The sequence below is a fragment of the Mytilus galloprovincialis genome, chromosome 14, assembly GCF_965363235.1.
Source record: "Mytilus galloprovincialis chromosome 14, xbMytGall1.hap1.1, whole genome shotgun sequence".
Classification (NCBI taxonomy): domain Eukaryota; kingdom Metazoa; phylum Mollusca; class Bivalvia; order Mytilida; family Mytilidae; genus Mytilus; species Mytilus galloprovincialis.
This window is the reverse complement of record NC_134851.1, coordinates 58419088-58431222: the sequence shown is the minus strand read 5'-3', so window position 1 is coordinate 58431222 and position 12135 is coordinate 58419088. Positions and strand designations below refer to the sequence as shown.

Sequence of the window (12135 nt, the reverse complement as noted above, 5' to 3'; positions counted from 1 at the left end):
GCAATAGTTATAAAAGGTACCAGGATTATACTTTAGTACACCGGACGCGCGTTTCGTCTACATAAGACTCATCAGTGACGCTCATATCAAAATATTTATAAAGCCAAACAAGTACAAAGTTGAAGAGCATTGAGGATCCTCAATTCCAAAAGTTGTGCCAAATACGGCTAATCTAATCTATGCCTGGGATACGAAAATCCTTAGTTTTTCGTAAAATTCAATGTTTTGTACACAGGAAATTTATAAAAATTACCACATTATTGGTATTCATGTCAACAACGAAATGTTGACTACTGGGCTGGTGATACCATCGGGGACGAAACGTCCACCAGCAGTGGCATCGACCCAGTGGTGTAAATAGTTATCAAAGGTACCAGGATTAAAATTTAGTACGCCAGACGTGCGTTTTGTCTACAAAAGACTCATCAGTGACGCTCATATATAATAACCGTTTTACAAATATCAAATATGATCTTTATGTCGTAACTACAATCCCCTTCCCTTTTATGTGACCTACTGAATAAGACTATTTACCAGATTTGTTATAACATGAGCAACACGACGGGTGCCACATGTGGAGCAGGATCTGCTTACCTATCAGAGGCACCTTGGATCACCCATAGGATTTGGTGGGGTTCGTGTTGCTTATTCTTCAGTTTTCTATGTTGTGTTATGTCTTCTACTAAAGACAAGGATAATGACCTAAGATATTATAGCTGTGGCGAAAGGTATGAAGGAGCATGGTATGTCCGAAGTTTTTATTCTTCCTACTTAAATGGGGAATATTTAGGTGGAAAACACTCAAAAGTTGCCAATGGTATTATGTGCCTAACATGGAAAGGATTTTTCTACTTTTATGAATCTACAAGAATGATGATTAAACAGCGATAAGAATCAAATTATGAAAAACTCACAATTAAAGTTTCAAAAGTATGAAATTTTATGAAAGTGGCATAATGTGGTAACGTATTATATTAACAAATGAAAACCCACAGCGTGTTAAGTATATGGCCACTGGAGAGAAATAAATGTTCTTATTTGTTTTGTCGTATATGTATTATAATTAATCGCATATCATTGGTCCGCTTGGTTATAACTATGGTAATGGTAAAGACGAATGTTGGCGTCCCCGTGCTACTGCTAAACGTATAAAAGCAGTAAAAATCAAAATCACTTAATTCAACACTACATAAGTATTATCTATTGAAATTCATTCTAATAACTCAACATTTTGAATTTGACATCGACTAAATATTCCAAATTCTCAAAGTAAATAAGATTTAGAATGGAAATGAGGTACGATCACGTGTCACACCAACCGACTGAAGAGCAGACATTAGCCGATAGCCAACAATGAATCTTCAATGCAGCGAGAAATTTCTTACACCCAGAGAAGTGCTCAGGCTGTCCCCTAAACAAAAAATGTATACTAGTGCAGTGATGATGAATGTCATACTAAACTCCGAAATATACACAAGAAACTAGTATTAACAATCATTCATAACTGAAAAAGACTAGAGCCTCGTTAGACTATTAAGAAGAGATTTTCCTTTCGTAAATTCAGTGCTATTCAAATGTTTTCCCTATTGTTACAATGTATTAATCCAATCTTCCGTAAATTCAGTATGCTTTTTTTTTATATTTAGTAAATAGCATCTACTGAACCGTCTGGACATAGACTAAACATATCTTAGGTGACTGTCATTAACGGAAGCTATCATAAAACAGTTCGGGATGTTCAGAATACAGCGAATAAAGCATTCGATATTCAACAATATACTTTGATGGAGAGTCAACAGATAAACCCACTTTAAATAATGAATAAAACTTTCGATACGGCTATCTTATCATGACCACACAGAATGGTAACTTTTTTTTTTTTGGCACTAATTAAAACATGTTTGATTAAAAACATATTTCACAGACCTGTACAACTCCAAGAATATCTAATAGGTATCCAATAAGCAAGGTTTAAATATGCTGAATTAACAATGATTTTGTATCAAGTCGTTCAAGTGTAGGAGTTTGAATCGTGGCTTCCTATTCTAAAAGTTCCACGCAAAAACAATGCCTACATTAATTTTGACGGGAAGACTTGACACTGCATATTTACATCCAAACGTCTTTGATCTTACACATGTTACAAAAGTGATCTACATCAGATATCCTATGCCCCCGCGCGTTTTTTTTTTTGTGTGTATGTTGTTCTGCATGCTTTGTTTTGTGCTGCTTTATTTTGACGGGAAATCAAAAACGGGAAAAAATAAAAGAACTATTCATACGAAAAAAACTAGTTTTCTCGTTTGAAATGTTTCACATTTGACGTTTTGGTGTCTTATATATCTGACTATCCGGTATGGACAATGCTCATTGTTGAAGGTCATATGATGACTTATAGATGGTATTTACTGTGTCATTTTCGTGTCTTGTGAATAATGTTCCTGGTGACAATCACACGACATATTTTCTATAATCTTCAAAAACTATATCGAAAATAGATTTATTGTCCGGTGTCTATGAAAAAAAAAGTGAACCACCATATGATTTTTTCCTCACCAAATATTTGTTTGGGGGTCATTTAAACATAAAAATTAGGTTAAGAAAAAAAGTTGAATTCTAGAAATTTTTGACATTCTTACATATTTTTGTTATAAAAAAACATGTGCATGAAATATACATATGAATACCGTGATACATACATACTACGGGACGGATTTGGAAACAAGCTTTCTACAGTAGTTGTCGTTTGTTTATGTAATTTATACGTGTTTCTCGTTTCTCGTTTTTTTTATATAGATTAGACCGTTGGTTTTCCGGTTTGACTGTTTTTTTCACTAGTAATTGTACGACCCGGTATAGCTTGTTGTTCGGTGTGAGCCAAGGCTCAGAGCTGAAGGCCGTACATTGACCTATAATGGTTTACTTTTTTCAAAACTGTTATTTGGATTTGGATGGAAAGTTTTCTCATTGGCACTCACACCACATCTTCCTATTTCTTTAAATTTGTCTCCCTGAATCTTTTAGAGAGAGAACATCATCTTTATGTCGAAATGTAAAGTTAAAGGCTATTTCTAACTTCTTATCTGTTTTCCTAAGACTGTTTTCCTTAGACGTTTCTGTATAAAGTTAACCTCCTAATAAAACAGAAGGAAGTAAACTATGTGCCATATCTATTTTTACTATCTATTCATTCAAATAAAACTTTACCATTTTTTCAAAGTCTGCCTGGTAACTTGATAATTTCCCTGTAACATCGAAAGGTTTACAAACGGAAAACATTTTTCTGAGTGTTTCAATTCCATCATTACCAATTAATAACTGTGCATGTAATAAATAACTGAAGTTTATGGAAATGGAAATAGAATCTAAATGCGGTGATTTTTCAACAGCTTCCTGTAACATCACAAAAGCACGGTTCATTCCTTCTGTATTGCTTTGTTTGAAACATTGCAAGAATGTAAGATAGCGTATACACACTATTGGCGTTCCTATAGAAAAATCCTCTCCGTCAATGGACAGGTCTTCGTGAAATATAAAACTATCAGCATTTTGTTCATTCCTGTGAAAAGTAAAAGATCTGATTAATGAATGTCTCAACCTTTTGAGGAATTGCTTACTTTGAACTAACTGTTTTTCAAATGTAGTTTGCTTGACCGTAGAAAGGTCCATAAAATTAGACACTGTATACAAATCCCGAGATAAAATCTCCTTTGTAAGTGAAAGTATAGCATTCATCTTATGATATTCCTGACAAGTGTAGAAAAAGGATGCAAGTAGTAACCAACCTGACACGGCGTCGCCGCTTGAATTCAGCAGTAAATGGAATAAGCATTGTTTATATTTAGAATAATAATGCTTATTACTGATGTGCTGTGAACTAGTTGAACGCATTTTTATAGAAATTGCTTTTCTTTTACACAGGTCTAATAAGCCAATGGCATAGATGTTTTTGAAAAATGTTGGACAGTACTCATTTCGAATTCTGTGAACAAAGAAACTCAATGATCTGCATAATATATCTACAATCCATTGAGTCCAGTCTGGAATTTTCATAGCAACTATGGTTTTGTCAAATTCTGAAATAACTTTGAAGGGTTTCGAGACATAGCACAAATTACGACGTAAATCGGAAAGTAAATCAATTGACAACAGCACTTTCCATATATTTCCGATAAGAAGTTTTTCTGCAAACATTCCAAGTTGTTTTCCAATATTTTTTGTAAATCTTCCTTCAATCATATTATGTTCAGGTATAAAGTAATTTGGAATATAGTTACATGAAATGAAATAATGCAATCGCTGTAGGCACAAAGAAAAGCAACGCAATATGTTTTCTGGTACCCAATATGAGTCATCGATTTCTTCTAAGACCCAAAATAGAACCGTTTTTAAGTAATATGAACATAAAAGTTTGTGAAAAATATGTACTTTGTTAAATATCTCTTTTAAAACAATCTTTAGCAAGGCATAGCATAACAGCTGGCTGTGGTTGAATGAGTGAACTAACAGTTTTTCAGTTAGAGAAAACGAAAACCTCCATTCAGAGTTGTTTTCGTCAGAGGTAGGAGACTTACTTCCTACGGGTACTAATAACACGCCTTCATGTATTGCCTCTGCCATCACATCTGACGAGGGCCATTTGAAGCATCTATTTCTTTGTAACCAACTTTTTGCAATCGAAGGCCATTCACGACAAGGAAGGCAGTGAACCACATCCACATCCGCCACTCCTTCGACTGCAGAATTCGTAGCTGGACCCTGAACCTTACATAGTGTTTGAACGTCCATTTTCAGTACTTTAGCAAGGGCAATCATTGAAGATGCTTTATTTAGAACTTCAACACGCGATTGTTTTAAAACATCGTTTTTCAAGACTAATCCATCCTCTGTCTGTGTGACATCAATCTCGTCTACAAAATCACTCTGATCAGGAACTTTTATTAAAGCAAAACCAGGCAAAGCATTATCTGTGTCTAGAATCAAATGCTTTTCCAATGTGCTCCCAAGTTTTTCATCAACCATATAACCATGAGTTTGCAACATCACATCTAGGTCACTACCAGGAAGATCAAGACCCTCGGCTTTACTCCCGCTGCTGATTATTCTGTAGTCTCTCAAGAGCAAGGTGTCATCGAAGCATTTATAAAAGTATCTTCTATATTTTACCACTTTTTCGGATCCAACAACAACCTCGGAAAGGTAATTATATAATTTGACAGATAAGAATTGAAGATCGTTTTGATTATCCATTTCTTAAAAAAAAGTTTCAATTTCAAAACTGCAAGCTGAAAAATAAAGATAAACTATTATATATAGAATTAAATTTAGTTCATAGATTGGACTTTACTAGTAAAAGGTACACACACGGTACAAGTACAGTGTAACCTACGTAGTCTGACACAATAGAAGACCAGAACAAAATATTGGATTAAGCTGGGTGCCTTAATACTCAGGTGTTTTCTGGGAGAATAGATATCTCCATCCAAAAAACAATTCATAAAAGTAAACCATACATATATATAGGCCAAGGTACGGCCTTCAACACGGAGCATTGGTTCACACAGAACAGCAACCTATAAAGGACCCAAACAATTAGTAATGTTCAGCCATTCAAACTGGAAAACCAACGGTCTAATCTATAAAAAAAAAAAGAGAAACGAGAAACACTTATGAACTACATAAACAAACAACGTATACTGTAAATCAGATTCCTGACTTAGGATAGGTGCACACATCTGCAGCGGGAATAAACGTTTGAATTGTACCAAATCTTCCCCTTTATCTGAAACAATAGTTTAACATCACACAGGTATATTTTGAAACCATGAAAATGTTTCGGTTGAAGTAGGATGTTGGAATACTCAGGTGTCGGATTAGTAAGGTTACACTGTATATACAAAAGCTGAACACTGTAAATGCTTTATGTTTTATATTTTTTTATTATTCGTTTGTATTTTTATATTCTATTAAACAAACTACCTCGATTACACGCAATACCAATTTGAAATTAAACTTAATACCAAAAATTAAAAAACTCAGGTAATAGTTATTAAAGGTACCCAAATAAAGATTTGGTACGCCAAACGCGCGTTTCGACTACATAAGACTCATCAGTGACGCTCAGAAAAGTCATAAAGCCAAACAAGTACACAGTTGAGGAGTATTGAAGACCCAAAATTCCAAAAATGTTGTGCAAAATACGGCTTAGGTAATCTATTCTTGGGATAAGAAAATTCTATTTTTTTTCGAGAAATTGAAAGTTTTGTAATAGGAAATTTATATAAAACGCCATACAATTGATATTCATAACAACACAAAAGTGCTGGCTACTTGCAATTAGTTGGTGATATCCTCGGGAACGAAACGTCTACCAGCAATGGCATCGACCCATTTGTTGTTAATAATTATCAAAGGTACCAGGATTATAATTTAGTACGCCAGACGCGCGTTTCGTCTACATAAGACTCATCAGTGACGCTCAAATGAAAATGGTTATAAAGCCAATCAAGTACAAAATTGAAGAGCATTGAGGACCAAATTCCTAAAAGTTTTGCCAAATACGGCTTAGGTTATCTTTTCATTGTTATTCCTGGGATAAGAAAATTCGTAGTTTTTCGGGAAATTCAAAGTTTTGTAACATATATGACAATTATAGAGCAGTTGTGTAATAAGGAAACTTCTCTTCTTTTGCGCAACTCATATCTGTTATTTTTTATCAGCAGGTAGTTTGTTTAAAATAATAAGTTTTTTATTTATTTATCTTCGATTATGACGTCTTATGCTCTTGTTGTTCCCTAAACATGCTAAAGGAGTAGGGGCTATAATGGCCTAAAATGGCCCCAGATTTACAAGATAATAAAAATTCTAACAGAGCGAATTTTCTCCATAAATTATTAGAATATGAGTCAATGATTTGAAAAAAGTGTTTTCATCTAACATAAAAAGGTTCAATGACGTCACAATGGTGGGTGCAAATGACGTCATAAATGAGAAAATAAGCAAAAATACAGAAATTTGGATGTTTTTTCTAAATTTTGACCACCGCACCATGCTTGCACCAACAAGAAATTTTGGCATTTTGACAAGTTTGTACATTTCAAACTTCGAATTAAAAATCTTTTTGGTGCAAGGTTGGTGCGATAGTTTATTTTATATTTTTCATTGCCAAGCGGAGCAATAAAAAGCTGAAATTTGACGTCCAAAAAGACTCCAAATTGGACCTATTCATCTGACAAAGTTTAGTTCATAAATTCGTATGCCTATAGGAACTTTATTTTTTGGTTTATGAATGTAACGTGTATTCCTAATATTATTTCCATAAGTATATCTAGTTAAATTTCTTTGCAAAAAAATACAAAACAAATCAACTACATATTGTAAGGGACATGAGGGAGTCACGAACAACTTTTAGGACATTTTTTTTTTAATTATGAAATTTTCTATAGACCTTCAATATGATATAATCTGTACGTTTCTTATGTTTCTGCTAATTATCAATTCAAAATTTGGTGTTTGTATGGGTCAGTCTTCTCAATCTCTTGTATTAGGGTCAGACCCATGATTTATGTTATAAAAGGGGGGATTTAAAAGATTTTTTTCCTTAAATTTAGATTATTGGCGAGAAACCCGAAATTTATTTTGAAAATGAAACTACAATGTACCTATATTCCAATTGGATGTGTCTTTGTTGATAATGAGTATAGAGAACAAGTTCTTTAATATTTGATGGTAAGAGAACGGAAACAGCATAAGGTAGACTATTTATATATCCGTATATATACATGTATAAAAAAAATCTTTTTTGTTTAATATTAAATTTATATTAAGATCCATTTTGTTACATCTTGTGATCAATTGTATTTGGCAATCGCAAATGGCAGTCAGCAGGGTTAAAACACATCAGTTGTTCGACCTGTTAGTCAAATGCATTTTGTTTAAATATACTTTTTCACTTTTTTGGTCTTTTGGAAAATGTTGTTTGTGCTGTTTTGAGACCCTTCTACAACGAAATTTGTTTGACATTCACACGTATAAAAATTGTGGTTTTTATCCAACGCAATCATATTTGAACGTAGTTTTCTATTTAGACTCGTATATACATGTATGATATATATATTTAAGGATAGTTGACCTTCCCATGCATAGAAATAAGTGCCTGAAGTCTGTAAGCATCCTACGTGTTTGTTACCTTTAAAGGTTATGTTTTGAATAGATTTATAATCATGTGTATAAATAAAGTAATTTAAAAAAAAAAATTACGCCCCATTTGTGGGCATTATCTTTCTGCTCTGTGTGTATGTTTGTCTGTTCATCTGACGTCCTTGTGTTATGGTCAAGGTAGTTTAATCTGACATTAGACTCAGACTTCTTTTGAACTAAGTTTTATTGTGCCTATTGTTGTGTGTTTTATTTTCTTCTACTTTGGCTAGAGTTAAAGGGAGAGGGGGTTTGAGATCTCAAAATAACATTTTTAAGCCCGCCGATTTTTGCGCCTGTCCTAATTCAGGATTCGCTGGCCTGTGTTAGTCTTGCAATTTGGGCATCCATGTGCTTACGATATATTCTTGTTTTCAACTTTTTTGATGTTATATGTATAATGAATATTGTCATGATAATCAAAGACCAAGGTCATACGACACTAAGGTTAGTGAAGGAGAAATATAATAAACTATAAAAAGAAGATGTGGTATGATTGCTAATGAAACGACTGTCCACAAGTGACCAAAATGACACAGGCTAGTCACAGTGACAAGAACTACAATAAAAGAAATAATATATATATAATGAATATAGAAAAATTTTAAGAATACAATTTTTTTTAGATAGTAGCATGTACCAGTTTTGCAATGCTATAGAATGATATGGTTATAAATCTGGACATCTGAAATATATAATAAAAATAAGATGAATTTCGAAAAGTCAAACCTAACAATCATCTACATATGTTATTTGTTTATTGTGGGTGGGGGTGGGGGGTTACTTCAATACTTAATTGATAGGGGTGTCACTGTTTTGTTTCCTCGCCCGGTTTTACATTTTAAACAAATATATTGTCATATATTGCGTAGGAAAAAAGTTACCTTTTGCCATATTGATTTGGTTTCATGTGGTTTTATGTAAAAGAGGAATACTTAATTGTCAAAAGAGGAAAATTGGTTGATAAAGACACAGCGGGAACACCAAACAAGTTGACAGTCAATAAAGTTATGGCAATTTTATTGTCCTTATCTTTTTTATCTGATAGTTTTCTTAACTTTTCACTTATTTTAAGCTTAAAAAGGTGAACTATTTCAGAGGCACGTCACCTTGTTAATAGAAGTGCCCCCTCCAACCCGAGCCCCTACCTGAAACATCACTACTGAATATAATGGAAATACACCGACATTTAAAACACCCTCTAATGCATGTGTCTGTATCTATTTATTTTAGATCATAAATATTAAGATTTCTTAGCGCTACATATGTGTTCTTGTCTTTGTATTATTCTTCTTGTCGCTGATATGTGAGACCACACCCAGCACTATATGCACAATCTGTATATATCAGCAATAACCGGTGTTTTATTTTGTTTGTTGATGTTTCAATATTGCTTTTCCCCTCAACAATTACTTTGAAGTCTGTTACTTTTTACAATTTGCAACTCAAATTGCCTTGCTGTTGCAACATATTTAGAATTAATTTGGGTAAAGTAGAAAACTAATTTCGGTTGCCATGGGAACAGATGTGTTGCTAGGGAGAAACAACAGTGAATTTGGCAAAAATGTGCATTTAATTATGTGATATAAAAATAGTGTACAAGTGTAAAGTTCACTACATGCTAAACAGGTTTAATATCAAATATAGATAAATTAAATCTGTATAATAATCATGTTTGACGAGTTTAACTCCACCATTATATTGGTTGCTAGGCAGCAGAATAAATGAGTTAGTCCCAAAATTCGATTATTTTTAGAAGGTCTATGGTATAGACTTACAACATGACCAATTAAATGAAATTGTGACGTCACGAAAAATGCGGTAATGTCTAATAACGTCACATATAAAGAACGCACATGTCTGCTGATCAATAAAAAAAAAGAATTAAGCTAAAACCCAAACGAGAAACAAATTCGCCACCTCGACCATATCTAGATATACAGACAATAACTGTTCAGTATCTTTGAATATCAGCTAGATGTGTACGAGGCTAAGAAATATAATGAATTGAAACAAAGTACAGCTACATTTGTTTTGTAACTGTCTTTTTCTGCAATTGTGCATTGTTTTTAGCTGCGAAAGAGACAACCACTTATTTATTGCAGTAATGTTATACTTATTACCGGTACGCCGACATAACAGTCATATATTATATTTCGATCAACGTTATAAATCATTTATCAAGCTTCGGAATTGATACTGATCGTGGCATACATTGATTTTGACATTGATATTTTCGTAATGCTGATTTCTTTGTGTGACATATGTCCACATTTAAGTTGTTGTTGACTAATAGTCCACCAGCAGAGGCATCGACCCAGTGGTAGTAATAAAATTAACGGTACCAATTTGTTGCACCAGATGCGCATTTCGACAATACATGTCTCTTCAGTGATGCTCGTGGCCAAAATATTTGAAATCCAAAGCTTATATAAAAGATGAAGAGCTATAATCCAAAAGGTCCAAAAAGTATAGCCAAATCAGTGAAAGGAATCAGAGCTTTGCATGAGGGAGATACATTCCTTAATTAAAAATAATTTCTAATATTTCGTAACAGCAAATTTTAATAACACAAACAATCCGTATTTGCACGCCAGTACCGAAGTACTGGCTACTGGGCTGGTGATACCCTCGGGGACTAATAGTCCACCAGCAGAGGCATCGACCCAGTGGTAGTAACAAAATTAACGGTACCGATTTTTTGCACCAGATGCGCTTTTTGACAATACATGTCTCTTCAGTGATGCTCGTGGCCAAATTTTTTGAAATCCAAAGCTGATATAAAAAATGAAGAGCTATAATCCAAAAGGTCCAAAAAGTATAGCCAAATCAGTGAAAGGAATCAGAGCTTTGCACGAGGGAGATACATTCCTTAATTTAAAATATTTTTCTAATATTTTGTAACAGCAAATTTTAATAACACAAACAATCCGTATTTTCATGCCCTAAATATCACTCCTTTCATTCTTATAATTTTATATATCAAAGGTTTGAATTAATATCAAATGAAAATTGTTGGTATTTTCAACAATTTATAGTAACATGCAACTATTGCACGAAAAATATTGTGTATATTTTGCTTGTATTACTTATAACAACATAATACCTTAATACTTACATTGTGTCTATTGCAAAGATCATGTCTTCTCATACATAAACACCGCTCCCTATTTACACAAGTTATCTCTTATCTAAATTTGAATATGTATGTTACTAGTTACAGTAAATCGAAGATTATGTCAAATGAGGTATATTTGGGTTGGTTCTCAAATAGTGTTATCAACACGATACTTCATTATTTAAAACAAAATAAATGTGTTTTTATTAAATAAGTAATTATACAAAAGGTATACGTGATTTATTCAATTATCTTTATAATATTCGGAACGATTTTTCTGTTTTTTATAAACTATTCTCAAGTGCTTACATTGATTTTTTTTCTAATGATATCTCGTTGTCCCTTAAGTGATCAAAACGTAAATTTGTTCTTGATTTGTTAACTCTGTATGCTACGTTGAACGACAAATATATGTGACGTATACAATTTTTTTGACGTCAGACACGCAAATCAATGAATGTGTTTGTAGATAGATGTTTTATGTTCAGTTACATTGTTCCTTTTAAAATTGATACACGATGATGACTGCTGTATTCATATTTTGTTCATTGTAAATATAACGGATTTTGATGAAGCTGTCACCAAAGTGAGAGGGTGAGCGCTATAAAACTAGAATATATCTATAAAAGTTATTCAGTCGCATATAACTTAAATAAACTACATGTATATACAATATCTGATAAACTGTACATAACCCATATTTAACAAAGACTAAATGCAATCTATCAAGATCGTGATGTCACACCTTCCGAGACTTCATGAGACTATAACATGAACCTCGTACATCAATGTACCAGGGAACAAAACACACATTGCAATAA

General features: G+C 33.2%; 1 long non-coding RNA gene across 1 annotated transcript; it reads right to left on the bottom strand.

Moving 5' to 3' along the window:
- Positions 1 to 4995: 4995 nt before the first annotated feature.
- LOC143058551 (uncharacterized) lies at positions 4996 to 11376 on the bottom strand. The gene is made up of 2 exons (XR_012973111.1): positions 11315 to 11376; positions 4996 to 5285 (listed from the first exon to the last, which is right to left on the bottom strand). It is a non-coding gene; the product is annotated as an uncharacterized LOC143058551 (long non-coding RNA).
- Between the last annotated feature and the right edge of the window lie 759 nt (positions 11377 to 12135).